At 34.5% G+C, this 18758-nt stretch overlaps 1 long non-coding RNA gene across 1 annotated transcript; it reads right to left on the reverse strand.

The window, feature by feature from the left end:
- Positions 1–6244: 6244 nt before the first annotated feature.
- Positions 6245–9128, reverse strand: LOC306992962. Its single transcript, XR_013796372.1, has 3 exons — positions 8724–9128; positions 7919–7971; positions 6245–6503 (listed from the first exon to the last, which is right to left on the reverse strand). It is a non-coding gene; the product is annotated as an uncharacterized lncRNA (long non-coding RNA).
- Between the last annotated feature and the right edge of the window lie 9630 nt (positions 9129–18758).

The raw sequence follows: 18758 nt of genomic DNA on the forward strand, positions 1-18758 counted from the left end.
GTTATTGTATGCATTGCAATGCAAACATTAACTAACTCATTTCGTTGTGCAATGCACATGTTATCTCCTCGTTGCACACCGGAATAAGTTAGTTATTGTATGCATTGCAACTCATTTGATTGCATTGCAATGCATTTGATTGCATTGCAATACATACAATGACTTACTAATTTCATTGTGCAATGCACATGTTATCTCCTCGTTGTACAACGGAATGAGTTAATTATTGTATGCATTGCAAGTGCATTAACATATACACATATAAGCAATGCACTTGATGCATTGCAATGCATACATTAACAAACTAATTTCGTTGTGCAATGCACATGTTATCTCCTAGTTGCACAACATAATGAGTTAGTTAATAAATGCATTGCAATGCATCAATTGCATTGCAATGCATTTGATTGCATTGCAATACATACAATGACTTACTAACTTCGTTGTGCAATGCACATGTTATCTCCTCGTTGCACAACGGAATGAGTTAGTTATTGTATGCATTGCAATGCATCAAGTGCATTGCAATGCATTTGATTGCATTTGATTGCATTGCATTAATAACATACATTAACATACGTTAACAAACTCATTTCGTTGTGCAATGCATATGTTATCTCCTCGTTGCACAACGGAAAGAGTTAGTTATTGTATGCATTGCAAGTGCATTAACGTATACACAAATAAGCAATGCACTTGATGCTTTGCAATGCATAAATTAACAAACTAATTTCGTTGTGCAATGCACATGTTATCTCCTCGTTGCACAACGGAATGAGTTAGTTATTGTATGCATTGCAAGTGCATTAACGTATACACATATAAGCAAAGCACTTGATGCTTTGCAATGCATACATTAACAAACTAATTTCGTTGTGCAATGCACATGTTATCTCCTCGTTGCACAACAGAATTAGTTAGTTATTTTATGCATTGCAATGCATTTGATTGCATTGCAATGCATTTGATTGCATTGCAATGCATTTGATTGGATTGCAAAACATACAATGACTTACTAATTTCGTTGTGCAGTGCACATGTTATCTCCTGTTTGCACAACAGAATGAGTTAGTTATTTTATGCATTGCAATGCATTTGATTGCATTGCAATGCATTTGATTGGATTGCAAAACATACAATGACTTACTAATTTCGTTGTGCAGTGCACATGTTATCTCCTGTTTGCACAACGGAATGAATTAGTTATTGTATGCATTGCAATGCATCAAATGCATTGCAATGCATTTGATTGCATTTGATTGCATTGCATACAAACAATGACTTACTAATAACATACATTTACAAACTCATTTCGTTGTGCAATGCATATGTTATCTCCTCGTTGCACACCGGAATGAGTTAGTTATTTTATGCATTGCAATGCATTTGATTGCATTGCAATGCATTTGATTGCATTGCAATACATACAATGACTTACTAATTTCATTGTGCAATGCACGTTATCTCGTCGTTGCACAACGGAATGAGTTAGTTATTGTATGCATTGCAAGTGCATTAACGTATACACATATAAGCAATGCACTTGATGCATTGCAATGCATACATTAACAAACTAATTTCGTTTTGCAATGTACATGTTATCTCCTAGTTGCACAACAGAATGAGTTAGTTAATGAATGCATTGCAATGCATCAATTGCATTGCAATGCATTTGATTGCATTGCAATACATACAATGACTTACTAACTTCGTTGTGCAATGCATATGTTATCTCCTCGTTGCACAACGGAATGAGTTAGTTATTGTATGCATTGCAATGCATTTGATTGAATTGCAATTCATTTGATTGCATTGCAATACATACAATGACTTACTAATTTTGTTGTGCAATGCACATGTTATCTCCTCGTTGCACAACAGAATGAGTTAGTTATTGTATGCATTGCAAGTGCATTAACGTATACACATATAAGCAATGCACTTGATGCATTGCAATGCATACATTAACAAACTAATTTAGTTGTGCAATGCACATGTTATCTCCTCGTTGCACAACAGAATGAGTTAGTTAATGAATGCATTGCAATCCATCAATTACTTTGCAATGCATTTGATTGGATTGCAAAACATACAATGATTTACTAATTTCGTTGTGCAGTGCACATGTTATCTCCTGTTTGCACAACGGAATGAATTAGTTATTGTATGCATTGCAATGCATCAAGTTCTTTGCAATGCATTTGATTGCATTTGATTGCATTGCATACATACAATGACTTACTAATAACATACATTAACATACATTAACAAACTCATTTCGTTGTGCAATGCATATGTTATCTCCTCGTTGCACAACGAAAAGAGTTAGTTACTGTATGCATTGCAATGCATTTGATTGCATTGCAATTCATTTGATTGCATTGCAATACATACAATGACTTACTAATTTCGTTGTGCAATGCACATGTTATCTCCTCGTTGCACAACGGAATGAGTTAGTTATTGTATGCATTGCAATGCATCAAGTGCATTGCAATGCATTTGATTGCATTTGATTGCATTTGATTGCATTTGATTGCATTGCAATGCATTTGATTGCATTGCAATACATACAATGACTTACTAATTTCGTTGTGCAGTGCACGTGTTATCTCTTTGTTGCACAACATAATGAGTTAGTTATTGTATGCATTGCAATGCAACAAGTATAATGCTTATATGTAATTTTATATGTAACCTCTTTGTTGCACAATGTAATGAGTGTTATTGTATGCATTAACGTGTGCACATATAAGCAATGCATTTGATGCATTGCAATGCATACATTAACAAACTCATTTGGCTGTGCAATGCACATGTTATCTCCTCGTTGCACAACGGAATGAGTTAGTTATTGTATGCAAGTGCATTAACGTATACACATATAAGCAATCCACTTAATGCATTGCAATGCATACATTAACGAATTTCGTTGTGCAATGCACGTTTTCTCCTCGTTGCACAACGGAATGAGTTAGTTAATAAATGCATTGCAATGCATCAATTGCATTGCAATGCATTTGATTGCATTTGAATGCATTGCAATACATACAATGACTTACTAACTTCGTTGAGCAGTGCACATGTTATCTCTTTGTTGCACAACGTAATGAGTTATTGTGTGCATTAACATATGCATTAGCGTGTGCACATATAAGCAAAACACTTGATGCATTGCAATGCATACATTAACGAACTAATTTCGTTGTGCAATGCACATGTTATCTCCTCGTTGTACAACGGAATGAGTTAGTTATTGTATGCATTGGAATTAATTAATGGCGTCCTTTCAATGCACAAAGTTAGATCATTTATTTTATGCAATGAAAAACAGCAAAAATGTTTTTTCTTTGTTGCACAACGGAATTAGTTAGTTCTTGTATATACTGCAATGCAAAACAAGAGCGATCGCGTGTCCAATGCACACACCTCTTTGCACAACAGAATGAGTTAGTTCTTGTATTCATTTCAATGACAGCATTACAATGCTTATATGTTATTATTCATTGCACAAAGTTAGATCGTGTGTGCAATGAATTTGTCAATATTATTTCCTCGTTGCACAAAAAATAGTTAGTGCAATGCAACAAGTGCATAGCTTATATGTTTTTCATCATTGCAAACACGATCTAACGTCGTGCAATGATGCTGTTGCATTGAATTGTAATGCGCAATAAAGAATGCAAAATTGTTTTTTATCTTTGTTGCACAACGGAGTGAGTTAGTTCTTATGCAATGCAAGTGCATAGCTTATATATTATTCTTCATTGCACAACGTTAGATCGTGTGCAGTGCAATGCACAAATTTTATTATCTCCACGTTACACAACGATTACTTACATAATCTTTTATACTTCTTAATAACATTGAGTTAGTTTTTGTATACATTGCAATGCAACAAGCCTTGTTTGAGAAACAGCACAATGCAATAACAAATTAGTCTAACTCATTAGAGTTAGTTGTTTTTTGCACAATGCAATGCAGTGCAACAGCACATATGTTATCTCTTCATTGCACAAGTTAGTTGTTGGATGCACCCATAAAAATGTCCATAGTTGACCTACTGAATATATTTCTGGCCCAAGAGACCTCTATATTGATCTTTCCATACATACTCATTGCCTCCCTCTGATGTCAGCCCCAAAGTGTAAAGTTGTCCTCTATCGGGAAATTTCTATACATACTTATATTGTATAGAAATTTAGACTCTTTAGACTCTATAGAAGTATAGACTCTTTCTGATGTTACATTAGCCAAGATGCTATTTCCTATTTGACCTACTAAACATACATATTGCTGGCTAAACAGACGTCAAAATTTAACTTACAATACATACTCAAAGACTCCTTCTAATGTTATATCAGCCATACAGAAGTCAATAATTGATCTATTGAACAGTATTCTAGCCAAACAGTCCTCGATCTTGATCTTTCTATACATATTTACTCATGATGCATTATTGACCCATTGAACATATTTCTCGCCAAATAGTCCCGCCAAATAAAACTTGACTGCTGCTGATATTAAATCAGCCAGAGAGTCGACCATATATCACATATTGCCGGCCAAAGAGTCCTCAATATTATTTTATTACAATGAGTATTGACGTCTTCTGATGTTAGTTCACCCATCCAGATATCCATATTTGACCTACTGAACATATTTCTGGCCAGAGAGTCCTCGCTCCTTGAACTTATTATCCATATTCACTGACTCTTTCTGATGTTACATCAGCCACAGAGAAGTCCATATTTTACCAACTGAGAAAATTTCTAGCCAACGAGTTAATGAGCAATAACTTACTGTGCATACTTATTGACTCCTTCTGATGTTACAGTACATACGCCAGCGAGTAGACTATATTTCACATAATGAACATTTTGCTGTCCTCAAATATTATTTTCTTACAAATACTCGTTGACTCTTTTTGATGTTATATCAGCCATAGAGAAGTCCATATTTGACCTACTGAACAGATTTCGGGACAAAAAGTACTTGATCTTGAACTTTTCTATACAATCTCATAGACTCTTTCTGATGTTTTTTCAGCCATTCAGACCACTTGAACATATTTCTGGGTATGTTTTCATTGAACTTTAATAATCTATACATCTAGTCTTCTTCTAATGTTTCATTAGCCAGAGAGTAGTCCAAAGTTGACCTTTTGAACATTATTCTGGCCAAAGTGTCCTAGATCCTGACTTTTCTGTACATACTCATAGACTTCTTCTGATGATTCATCAGCCATATAGTAGTCTTTATTTGACCAATTGAACATACTTCTGGCCACAGAGATCTCGGTCTTGACCTTTCTGTTCATTCTCAAAGACTCCTTCTGATGATTAATTTGCCAGACAGTAAACCAAATTTGACCATTTAAACATACTTCTGGCCAAAGAGTCCTCGATCCTGACTTTTCTTTACATACTCATAGACTCTCTCTGATGATTCATCACCAATACAATAGTCCATATTTTACCGTTTGAATGTACTTCTGAACAAAGAGATCTCGATCTTGACCTTTCTGTTCATTCTCAAAGACTACCTCTGTTGATTAATTTGCAAGACTGTAGTCCATATTTGACCAACTGAACATACTTCTGGCCAAAGAATCTTCGATCCTAACTTTTATATACATTCTTATTGTCTCCTCCTGCTGTTTCATCAGCCATATCCCAGGTGAAAAGGAAATATATTTAAAGTGTGCTTATTTTGATATACTTAATGTATTTTAAGTGTATTGTATTAATTATGTATTAAATGTGTTATTTTGGAACAACTTCAAGTATACTAAATGTACTTTTATATGTATTTAAGTTCAATTTTAATGTAATAGTAATATATTTTAATATACTTAATTGTGTTAAAATGGAACTATTTTAAGTACATTTAGTGTAATTTAATAGCACTTCTTTAAATTGTATTTTTAATACATTTTAAATGTACTTTTGAAATACAACTTAAATATATTTTTAACATCATATTAATGTGTTCCCAGTATATTTTAAATATAATATCAGGTTATTAATAATGTATTAGTAGAACACTATAAGACCCACTATTAGTATATTAAAAATATATTTTTGAACAAAACCATTCAGTATGAAAAAAATATATTTTAATGTATTAAAAATACAGTTAAAAATTATAATTCAGTTAAACACAGTAAAAACAATATTTGTATAAAACACACACAAACTCTTTGAAAGATAGTAAACTTTAATGCACTACATTAGTACAGCAACATATGAAAATTAAACAAAATACATTAACATAAAATGCATTGATCTGCAGAAGTATTAAACAGAACAAAAAAAAATGAACTTAAAGGAATAAGTTCAACAAAGTCAAACAAAGTGAAATACAATAGCTGCAAACAGTCCTTCATCCTTCAAGCGAATTGAAATGATTGGTCTTGGAGTTTGCCTCATTGTTGCATTTTCTTCTGATCAGTGCTCGCACCTCAGACACTGTCGTGGTCGGAAACTGTTTGATCACAGTATCTATGAAAAGGGAAAAATATTATTATTATTTTTTTAAATATTAAAGCAAAATTAACATCTGTTAAAAAAGTCACTGTTCCCTTTCGAAAGGGAACTTGCACTGCGTATCTAGGCGCCCCTTTTATACTTCTGGGTCGCACTAATAGTGTCATAGGTTGTCGCCAAATTCGTTTGCCGTGATTTTATAGCTTTTTAGACGGTTCACATGGAGGGCATTCCCCAAAGCGTCAGGGAACAGTCGTAACCACATTTTTTTAATATGGCATGTAATGCTTAGTTCATATTTTAACAGAAGACATTCAATATAAAATGTTAATATAATGCAAAAAAGGAGTTAATAAAATATCTACATCAAATAGAACAAACATTAAGTCTTGCTGAACAACAGTGAGGTCTACATGTTATGACACTGTATCACAGCAAAAAAAAAAAACAGACAAGTATAATAATTATAATGTATAGCAAATGCTAATCTTTATTTTTAGCATTATTATTTGTTTTAGTCAGCCCCCTTTGACTTCGAGAGCAAAAAAAAGTGATGTACAGAAACACATACGTCATGACCGAATCACCATTCAATAGTCCGGATTCAAAAATCTCTATAACAGAGGTGATATGAGATTAAACCATACTTACTACTAGAGATGCACCGATTACAATTTTATAGGCCGATTCCGATTTTTCACTAAGTTTGACCTGCCGATACCGATTTTAGCCGATTCCGATTAAATTTTCTTCTAAAATGATCGTTTTTATCAAGTTCATATATTTAAGTTCAGTAATTTTACTTAAATGACAAATAGGTAATTTTCATTGCCATTTAAGATAAATTACTGAACTTAAATATTCAAGCTTGATAAAAATGATCATTCTAGAAGAAAATTTCAGATGGCACTTAGAGGCTTAAGTTGCATCTGAACTCTTCATTTATTTATTTTTTATTTTTTATTAAATAAAACACCACATACTTTTACCCAAACTGAATAATTAAAACAAGTTTAAATGGGTACATTTTCTACAAATATTTTTGTGTTCATTTTCTAGCCTACTCCAGTTCTTGTTAAACACACTAGACATGCACATTCTGTCCATTTTGGGCATTTTTTGTGTGAAATCATATTTATTTTGTCCATCAAAAGTGTGTTTTCACTTTAACGCACTCCTGCTCCGCGTATTTTTTCGGGCGTGAATGTCAATCAATGAGAGCATTCACACACAAAAAATAAAACCCGCTGCTCACGCTTGCGGTGTGAAACGGCCGTAATTCACGAGGTTTCCTACATGTGCGGTCCGTGTGCATGTCTGATTGCTGATGTTGTGCGATGTTAATCATATGGCGCCCGAGGTCATGGCCGATCACGTGAAAATCTGCCAATTCCGGTCACCAGCCGATCAATCGGTGCATCACTACTTACTACTCTCTTCTTCGCTTGTCTCTGCACTCAGTTTTTCTTCTATAGCAGCTAGTCTGAAAAACAACAAATAAAAAAAAGAGAGATTTATAAATATATATATACATACACACAAATATATAAGGCAGGCAAATTATGAAGAATGATTTGTTTTGTTTTTAAGAATGACAGTATGCTGAGTACAATGTACGTGGTGGGTAATACAGACTCGGCAGTTTAGATACGCTCTCTTATAAGCATCCCTTTTAACAATTTAATCTTTGTACTTATTTGTAATTAGAAATATATATTAGAAAGTAAACAAAAAGGCAATAAGGTTGTCAAGCTTGAACAAATATAAACACCAATCAACACACACTACCATAATTGGCTGGTCAGCTCAAGACAAAGGTAACTATATTCATAACATGTTTTTTCAAACTTTTTATAATTTACATCATAACAATGAAGCCAAATTCTTCAGGAAATCAGAAATAAATACACAGCTTCAGCAAATAAAAATTATATTAATATAATGATGTACATATTATAATAACTAATTCATTTTTTTGAAGATGCATTGGACAATGTTTTATAGTTGTTTTAAGACAGATAAATGTCTCCACATAGATTTTAAACAGATTCATCAAAGACTTTAGACTTTGACAGTGCAGAAGTTGCTAGAGTTCAGTGTCAGCATCATGTTACAGCGGTTAACGTCAGTATCCCACGTGCAAGTCATATTAGCAAATGCATAGCAGACCTTTCCACCTAGGAAAACAACTAAACAGTGAGCTATTTATTTATGCAAACAGCAACTAAAACTTACCAGTAACTTCTGAGGCAGTATCTTCATCTCTTCGAGTCTGCTTCGGCTTTGACTTGAAAATCTTGGCTCTGATTGGGCAAATTGAATGTAGCTTAACTGAAAAAGACGTGATGTTACACTTTGTGCCAAAAATACAAAATGGTGTCATGATCACTCACCCTTAAGTAGTTCCAAACCATTTAAGACTTTCGTTAATCTTCGAAAGAAAAACTGACATTCATATCCCTCCGGTGAACGATTCACCAGATCTGTTCACGTTTCAAAAAGTGAATCGCAAAAAACATCACCCAATCCATATTAATCGCGTGGTTTCCTCCAAGTCCTCTAAAGAAACACGATCGCTATAAATATTTTAACAGTTTAAATTTAAACGTCTAAATTTAATCACATTCAAGGACCGCATGCACAGCAACTGATGCTCCGAGTGAGATGCGAGGTGAGCGCATTATCATAAGAACCAATCACAGCCGTTCAACGCCTCTGGAACCATAGATATTATATAGAGACTAGATGCCCTATTGGCTGCTGGGCACCGAGAAATACGGCCGCCATCTTAAACCGGTCGTACTCCTAGTTTCGTTGCTTAGCAGCAGTTAGATTCCAGAGCACTGTGGAGCATTTTCCTGTTCTAATCGGCGGACCATCGCAAATAGGGCCCGGGATTACTTTTCACAAGTACATTTTAATATTACCGTACTTTTGGTTGTGTTTTGTGAATAGAATATAACCAGATAATTGAGAAGGAGCAAGGATCTTTGATATTACTGTACAGAAATCGTAGCCAGCCAACGTTCTAGGCTAGGTTTACTGCACCACTCGGCATGGAGAGGTTGGGTAAAGTCAGTTTATACTGTCTATGGGTAAAGTAATTATTACAAAAGCTTCTCGGTTATCAGATACAAGCATTCAACGGCCCTGTAGCATAAACATATACAAATATAGGTTATTTGAGTTTGCGCACATGATATCAGGAAGCAATGTAATAACGTTAACTTACCTGTGTAATACACACATGACGGCGATGCGCAAATCGAGTGTGTGTGTGTGTGTGTGTCACAACTTATTAAAATATCTTACTTTACTGCAACTATCTGTTACTGCTTCTTTATCATATTTATAGTGTGTGCTTTATAAAATAGGCTACCTTATCCTGTATCACATATTTTGATTTTGGACGTCTGGTCACTTTATATCTTTATTATTACTGTTAAGCCTACTATGAATATTAAAATATGCCGAACCATGTGTCCTTTATCATATTTATATTGTGTGATTTATAAAATACCTTATATCCTACATCACATATTTTGATTTTGGACGTCTGGTCACTATATCAGAATATTATATTACTGTTGTTAAGCCTATGAATATTAAAATATGCCGAACCATGTGTCCTGTATCATAGCTACATGAATGACATTTGCAGAAAAAAACCCTGCGTGAAAATCAGTTGGGTATTCAATGAGTTATGATTAATTAAATGCGCTGACAGCTCATTGCACCTGCCATACAGATGACACTGAGTGGAGCGGGTGACCGGTCTAAGATGGCGGCCCCACGGCTCGACCGCGCTAATAGGCAGTAGCGGTCGATAGGGCGTCTATCTATATGATGTCTATGTCTGGAACCAATCAGGACTAGTCACGTGTGTTATGCGCATTGTTCAAATTTAAACAAGAACAACACCTTTTTGGAAATTAACATTTCTTTGGAAAATGTATCTATGATGCATTTCAAAAAATATGATGCTGAAATTATTGTGGGAATTTCAGTAGTACAAAATATCATGTAATAGACAACAGCCTTAAGTAGCCTTTTACAACAAACAAGTAAAAGTGAAAAAAATAATCATTTTAAGCTTATTGCAATGCTAATAATAGTTGACAAATGTTTCTAATACATTATAAGTTGGTATATATTGTAAAAAAAAAAAAAAAAATTATATTAAAATTATAAAAACATAAATAATTAAACTATATTGCAGTAGGCCTAAGTGTTTATAAAGTACATACATTTTAAACACACTAAAAGCTTAATCATTTTGCTGTTCTTACACAAAGTACACATAAAATGTAGGCTAGCCTACTTTAAGTAAGAGCAACATATGCATGTTTTCTTTAAATACACTAAAACTTCACTAAAAGTATGGTTGCATTTAGCATATTTCTTAAAAGTGTAACTAAGCATATATTTATTACCAAATACTTCTAGTACACTTTTAAGAAATATATTTAAAGTATGCTTGTAATTAGCATATTTATTAAAAGTATAATTAAATATATATTTATTACCAATGTACTACTAGTATACTGTTTATAAATATATTTAAAGTATGCTTGTAATTAGCATATTTATTAAAAGTATAATTAAATATATATTTATTACCAATGTACTACTAGTATACTGTTTATAAATATATTTAAAGTATGCTTGTAATTAGCATATTTATTAAAAGTATAATTAAATATATATTTATTACCAATGTACTACTAGTATACTGTTTATAAATATATTTAAAGTATGCTTGTAATTAGCATATTTATTAAAAGTATAATTAAATATATATTTATTACCAATGTACTACTAGTATACTGTTTAGAAATATATTTAAAGTATGCTTGTAATTAGCATATTTATTAAAAGTATACTTAAATATATATTTATTACCAATGTACTATTAGTATACTGTTTAGAAATATATTTAAAGTATGCTTGTAATTAGCATATTTATTAAAAGTATAATTAAATATATATTTATTACCAATGTACTACTAGTATACTGTATAGAAATATATTTAAAGTATGTTTTTAATTAGCATATTTATTAAAAGTATACTTAAATATATATTTATTACCAATGTACTATTAGTATACTGTTTAGAAATATATTTAAAGTATGCTTTTAATTAGCATATTTATTAAAAGTATACTTAAATATATATTTATTACCAATGTACTACTAGTATATTTTTTTATAAATATATTAAAATGCAATTCAATGTATTTTAAATGCACTTTAAATAAGCATGTTGGAAATACAAATGTATTATAAACATACTATTTGAATTTCAAATATATTTTTAATACATTTAATACTACGTCTTTTTCACCTGGGATAGTAGTCCATATTTGACAATTTGAACATACTTCTGGACAAAGAGTCCTCAATCCTACCTTTTCTGTACATTCACTTTGTTTCCTCCTGCTGTTAATATTCAGAAGCCATATAGTATTCTTTATTTGACCAAGTGAACAAACTTCTGGCCAAAGAGATCTCGATCTTGACCTTTCTGTTCATTCTCATAAACTCCTTCTGATGATTAATTTGGAAGACAGTAGTCCAAAGTTGACCTTTTGAACATGCTTCTGGCCAAAGAGTCCTCGAACCTGACTTTTCTGTACATACTCATAGTTTCCTTCTAATGTTTTAGCAGCCATTTATTTGTCAAAATTTGACCAATTTTTGTCTGGCCGAAGAGTCCTCAATCTTGAACTTTCTGTACATACTCATAGACAACTTCTGATGTTTCATCCGCCTATGGAATTCCATATTTGACCTAGAGAACGTATTTCTGGCAAAAGAGCCAAAAATGGTTCTCATAGACATCTTTTGATGTTTCACCAACCATATATATAATAATAATAATTCATTACATTTATATAGCGCCTTTCTGGACACCTTAAAGCGCTTTACATAGAAGGGGGGAATCTCCTCAACCACCACCAATGTGCAGCATCCACCTGGATGATGCGACGGCAGCCATATTGCGCCAGAACGCCCACCACACACCAGCTTACTGGTGGAGAGGAGACAGTGATGAAGCCAATTAGTATATATAGGAGGATGATTAGGAGGCCATGATGGACAGAGGCCACTGGGCAAATTTGGTCAGGATGCCGGGGTTACACCCCTACTCTTTCGAAAGACATCCTGGGATTTTTAGTGACCAAAGAGAGTCAGGACCTCGGTTTAACGTCTCATCCGAAGGACGGCGCTCTTTGTCAGTATAGTGTCCCCGTCACTACACTGGGGCGTTAGGACCCGCACAGACCACAGGGTGAGCGCCCCCTGCTGGCCACACTAACACCTCTTCCAGCAGCAACCTGGTTTTCTCAGGAGGTCTCCCATCAAAGTACTAACCAGGCTCAGCCCCGCTTAGCTTCAGTGGGAAACCAGTCTTGGGTTACAGGGTGATATGGCTGCTAAATATGTCCATTTTTGATCAATTGAACAATTGTCTGAAGAAGAGTCATTTATTGTGTACTTTCTCTTTCTCTGTACATTTTCGATGACTCTTTCTGATTTTTCATCAGCCATAAATTATTCCAAACTTGGCCTTTTTGAACAGAATGTGGCCGAAGAGTCCTCGATCTTTACCTTTCTGTACATTCTCATAGACTTCTTCTGATGATTCATCAGCCAGACAGTAGTCCATATTTGACCAATAGAAATGTTCAGGTTGGTCAAATATGGACTACTGTACGGCTGATAAAACATCAGGAGGAGACAATGAGAATGAAGAGAAAGTTAAAGATCGAGGACTCTTTGGCAAGAAATATGTTCTCTAGGTGAAATATGGACTACCGTATGGCTGGTAGTACGGTTATCAGAAGAAGTCTCTGATGATGTATATTAGATGTATGGCTCTTTGGCCAGAAATACGTTCTCTGTGTCAAATATAGAGACTAAAAGTATGTACAGGTAATTAAAGTTCAAGGACTCTTTAGCAAGAAATATGGTCAGTTGGTCAAATATGGACTACCGTATGGCTGATGAATCATCAGGAGGAGTCTATGATGATATATAGAGAGTTAAAGTTCCAGGACCATTTGCTAAAAACTTGTTCAATAGGCCAAATATAGAAAATGGCAAATATACTTAATGGCTGATGAAACATCAAAAAAAGTCTATGAGAATGAATAAGAAGTTACCCATATGTTCTCTAGGTCAAATATGGGCTACTATATGGCATCAAAGGAGTCTATGAGAATATGCAGAAAGTTTATGATCAAGGACCCCGGCCAGAAGTATGTTCAAAAGGTCAAATTTGAAATTTTTTTTGGCTGATGAAACTTCAGAAGGAGTCTATGAGAATCTATCAAAAGTTCAAGAACGAAGACTCTTTCATCAGATATTTGTTCAATATGTCAAATAAGGACAAATATATGGTTTATGAAACATCAAAAGAAGTCTATGAGAACAACTATTAAGTACCCATTGATGGCTCTTTGGCCAAAACATATGTTCTCTAGGTCAAATATGGAATACTATATTGCTGATGAAATAGCCATATAGTATTATGAATATGTATAGAAAGTTTAATAACATATACCCTGAAGTCAGAAATATATTCAGTAGTGAAATATGGACAATTGTCTGACTGTTGTTATATCTGAAAGAGTCAACGAATCTCTTCTTGATGTAGAGTCAGAAGGAGACTACTAGTATGTACTGAAAGTTAAAAAAATGTATGGCAGATTTAACATCAGACGGATTCAACGAGTATATGAATATAAAGTTCAAGATTGAGCTCTCTTTTGTCAAAAATATATTCAGTTGATCAATAATGGACTAATTGCTTGGTCACTTAAGGAGTATGTTTAGACAATTTATGGTTGAGGACTCTTTTGCCAGAAATAATTTAATTAGGTCAAATATGGACTACCGTATGGCTGATACAACTTCAGTAGGAGTCAATGCGTTTGTATAGAAAATTATTGTTTATAGACAATTGGCCAGAAATATGTTTGTAGGTTGTATGTGGACTACTCTCTGACTGATATAACATCAGAAGAAGTCATAGAGTATGTCTAGAAAATAAAAAATCGAGGAGTCTTTGGCCAAAAAAATTGCTGATTTGACATCAAAAGGAGTCAAGGAGTATGTACAGAAATATCAAGATCAAGAAACTTCTGGCCAAAGAGATCTCGATCTTGACCTTTCTGTAGATTCTCATAGACTTCTTCTGATGATTCATCAGCCATACAGTAGTCCATATTTGACCAATAGAACATATTTCTGGCTGAAGAGTCCTGGAACTTTAATGATCTATACATACTTTTAGTGCCCTTCTGATGTTTCATCAGCCAGACAGTAGTCCATATTTGACCAATAGAAATGTTCAGGTTGGTCAAATATGGACTACTGTATGGCTGATAAAACATCAGGAGGAGACAATGAGAATAAAGAGAAAGTTAAAGATCGAGGACTCTTTGGCAAGAAATATGTTTTCTAGTTGAAATATGGACTACCGTATGGCTGGTAGTCTTCATCAGAAGAAGTGTATAATGATGTATATAGATGTATGGCTCTTTGGCCAGAAATACGTTCTCTGTGTCAAATATGGAGACTAAAAGTATGTACAGGTAATTAAAGTTCAAGGACTCTTTAGCAAGAAATATGGTCAGTTGGTCAAATATGGACTACCGTATGGCTGATGAATCATCAGGAGGAGTCTATGATGATATATAGAGAGTTAAAGTTCCAGGACTATTTGCTAAAAACTTGTTCAATATGTAAAATATAGAAAATGGCAAATATACTTAATGGCTGATGAAACATCAAAAAAAGTATATGAGAATGAATAAGAAGTTACCCATATGTTCTCTAGGTCAAATATGGACAAATATATGGTTTATGAAACATCAAAAGAAGTCTATAAGATCAAATATTAAGTTACCCATTGATGGCTCTTTGGCCAAAACATATGTTCTCGAAGTCAAATATGGAATACTATATGGCTGATGAAATATTATGAATATGTATAGAAAGTTTATCATATACCCTGCAGTCAGGAATATATTCAGTAGTGAAATATGGACAATTGTCTGGCTGTTGTTATATCTGAAGGAGTCAACGAATCTCTTCTTGATTTAAAATCAGAAGGAGACTATTAGTATGTATTGAAAGTTTTTTGTTATCTAATTTGTATTGTTTTAACATCGTTTAAACATGACATATAATGACGAAGACAAACAATCAGCAATTACCCCAGTATGAAAAAGGAAACAAATAGTAAATAAAAATGAATAAATCAATTAAGATAATAACAATTAAAAATAAATATACTGTAAATAGGGCACTATATCCGTGGGATAACAAAGATACAGAAAAATTATATATAATAAATAAATAATAAACAAACATACAGAATATACTTCACAATATACACAAATCGTCCCCTTGGAATTATAAGGTTCTATCTGACATTTTTGTCAAAATTGAGTTATTCACATATTCTTATTCTGTGACAACTTATTTACATTATGTGATGTTGTTTTTTAAGTTGTGTACATTTTGGAACTTTTTATTTAGAAAAGGTTCTTTCTACACAATAGAATAGAGCTGAAAGAAATCTACAAAAGTTGGAGTATATGATTAATAATAAGGAAAAAATAAATTAACCAGATGAACCAGAACAAAAATAAAATAAAATGACGTGACCATAAAACCAGAGAGAGAGAGAGGAGAGAGGAGAGAGGGGAGCGGAGGGGGGGAATGTATTAATTCAACTCAGTAAACCCTTGAGCTTCTCCAATGTTTGGGCCCAGAGTCTAATGGTGTCCTCTCTTGCGCCATGAATGCGTGCAGTGGACAATTCAAGATACACCACATCTATAATGTGAGAACTCAATACTGCTTATTAAGAGAATGTGGAGGTTTCCATCTCGTTGCTACTATTTTCTTAGCGGCCGTCAAACCAGCTAAAAACACTAGTTTCTGAGTTTTGTTAAGTTGGATATCAGAAAGTCAAGTCAAGTCAACTTTATTTATATAGCGCTTTTTACAGTACAGATTCTATCAAAGCAGCTTCACAGTGATAACATTAAAAAAAAAACATTTTGCATTATCGTCCACCTTAAGGCAGATCTATAATATTGTTGAATATTAAATGTCCCCAACTAAGCAAGCCAGAAGGCAAGGCAACAGCGGCAAGGAACCAAAACTCCATCAGGTGACAGAATGGAGAAAAAAACCTTGGGAGAACCCAGGCTCAGTCAGGGGCCAGTTCTCCTCTGGCCAACGAGCGAACAGTGGATGATTATGATTCAGGAGCATTACAGTTCAGAAGTCAGTATGAATCATAGTATTTGTCCAGTTCCGGTTGGTTGAAGTTGGAGTGGAGAGGAGGAGAGACTGGTTGACACTTCAGGTCAGCGGCGTCGTCATGTCCTGGCGCTGGTCCTTCATCAGATCTTGATACGGCCTGGTTCCTGTGGATAGCGGTAAACCTCGGGATAGACAGAGAGACTAATATTAGCGTAGACGCCATCCTTCTTATGATGTACCAAGTACATCCGGATTTACGGGAAGTGTTCCCGGTCCCGGCTGTTCTAAACTATGCAGCCTAACATTGAATTATAGAAGTCTATAATGTGTTATGTGTATGCTAGGCCAAAGAGATGTGTTTTTAGTCTAGATTTAAACTGACAGAGTGTGTCTGCTTCCCGGACAATGTTAGGAAGACTGTTCCAAAGTTTTGGTGCTAAATAGGAAAAGGATCTACCGCCAGCAGTCGATTTTGATATTCTAGGTATTATTAACTGGCCGGAATTTTGAGATCGCAGTAGACGTGAAGGACTATAATGCGTTAAGAGCTCGCTCAAGTACTGCAGAGCTAACCATTTAGTGCTTTGTAAGTGATCAGCAATATTTAAAAATGTATACGATGTTTAATAGGCAGCCAATGCAGTGTTGACAGAACTGGGCTAATATGGTCATACTTCCTGGTTCTGGTAAGAACTCGAGCTTCTGCATTTTGGACCAGCTGTAGTTTGTTTATTAAGCGTGCAGGGCAACCACCCAGTAGAGCATTACAATAATCTAGCCTTGAGGTCATAAACGCATGAACTAATTGTTCTGCATTATACATTGAGAGCATGTAATTTAGATATATTTTTAAGATGGAAGAAAGCGGTTTTACAGATACTAGACACATGACTTTCAAATGAAAGGTTGCTAACCAGGTTCCTAACCAGGTTCCTAACCGACGACGAAGACTTAACAGAGCAGCCATCGTGTGTTAGACAGTACTCTAGGTTATTACGTGTGGAAGTTTTTTGTCCAATAATTAGAATCTCTGTTTTTTCTGAATTTAGTAGTAGGAAATTACTAGTCATCCAATTTTTTAAATAAGCTATGCATTCCGTTAATTTTGTGAATTGGTAGGTTTCGTTAGGTTTTGAAGAATTATACAGCTGAGTATCGTCGGCATAACAGTGAAAGCTAATTCCATGATTCCTAATGATATCTCCTAATGGTAACATATACAGAGTGAACAGCAGCGGTCCTAATGCATCAATCATGCAGGTGTAACAGGTTAGAATTCAGCTATCTAATGGCGCTTTTCCATTACCAGTACCAGCTCAACTCAACTCGACTCGACTAGGCTCGTCTCGGCTCGCGTTTCGCTCCGTTTTCCATTGCAGACAGTACCTCCACAATAGTACCTGGTCATCACAGTGACGCGACACACACCCGCTACCCACACACACAGAACAATGGAGGAAATCGAGTGTATGCTGTTTTACATAATATAAGTGATGGGTAGCCTATATCACGCAGTCTCTGGCAAAACTATTTAAAAATGTCGGGGTTATTCAGGATACTCCGTCTGGCGTGTGCAATGATGATACAGTGAATAGTGACGATTCTCTCTGACCAATCAGCAGTCTGCCGTGTGTCACGTGACATCTTTGTATCGCCCCAGCTCGCTTAGAACCTCGCTGAAGGTGATACGAAAAAAAGTACCTGGAAGCAGGTACCGGTACAACTTTTACACAGTGGAAAATCAAACAAAGGCGAGTCGAGTCGAGTCGAGGCGAGCTGGTACTGTGTAGTGGAAAAGCGCCATAAGAAACAGAAAGAAAATAATATAATTTTCAAATAATTATATTTCTAATAAAATACTGAAAGTATTAAACAAAAAAACTGAATAAAGTCATTGCAGTTTAATATAATAAATTGATAAAATAACTAAATGCCTAATTAACATATTCAGTCTGGACAGAGACTGCGCGTGACGTCATTGAGAC

This window comes from Phoxinus phoxinus (assembly GCF_949152265.1).
Source record: "Phoxinus phoxinus genome assembly, chromosome: 24".
Taxonomy (NCBI): domain Eukaryota; kingdom Metazoa; phylum Chordata; class Actinopteri; order Cypriniformes; family Leuciscidae; genus Phoxinus; species Phoxinus phoxinus.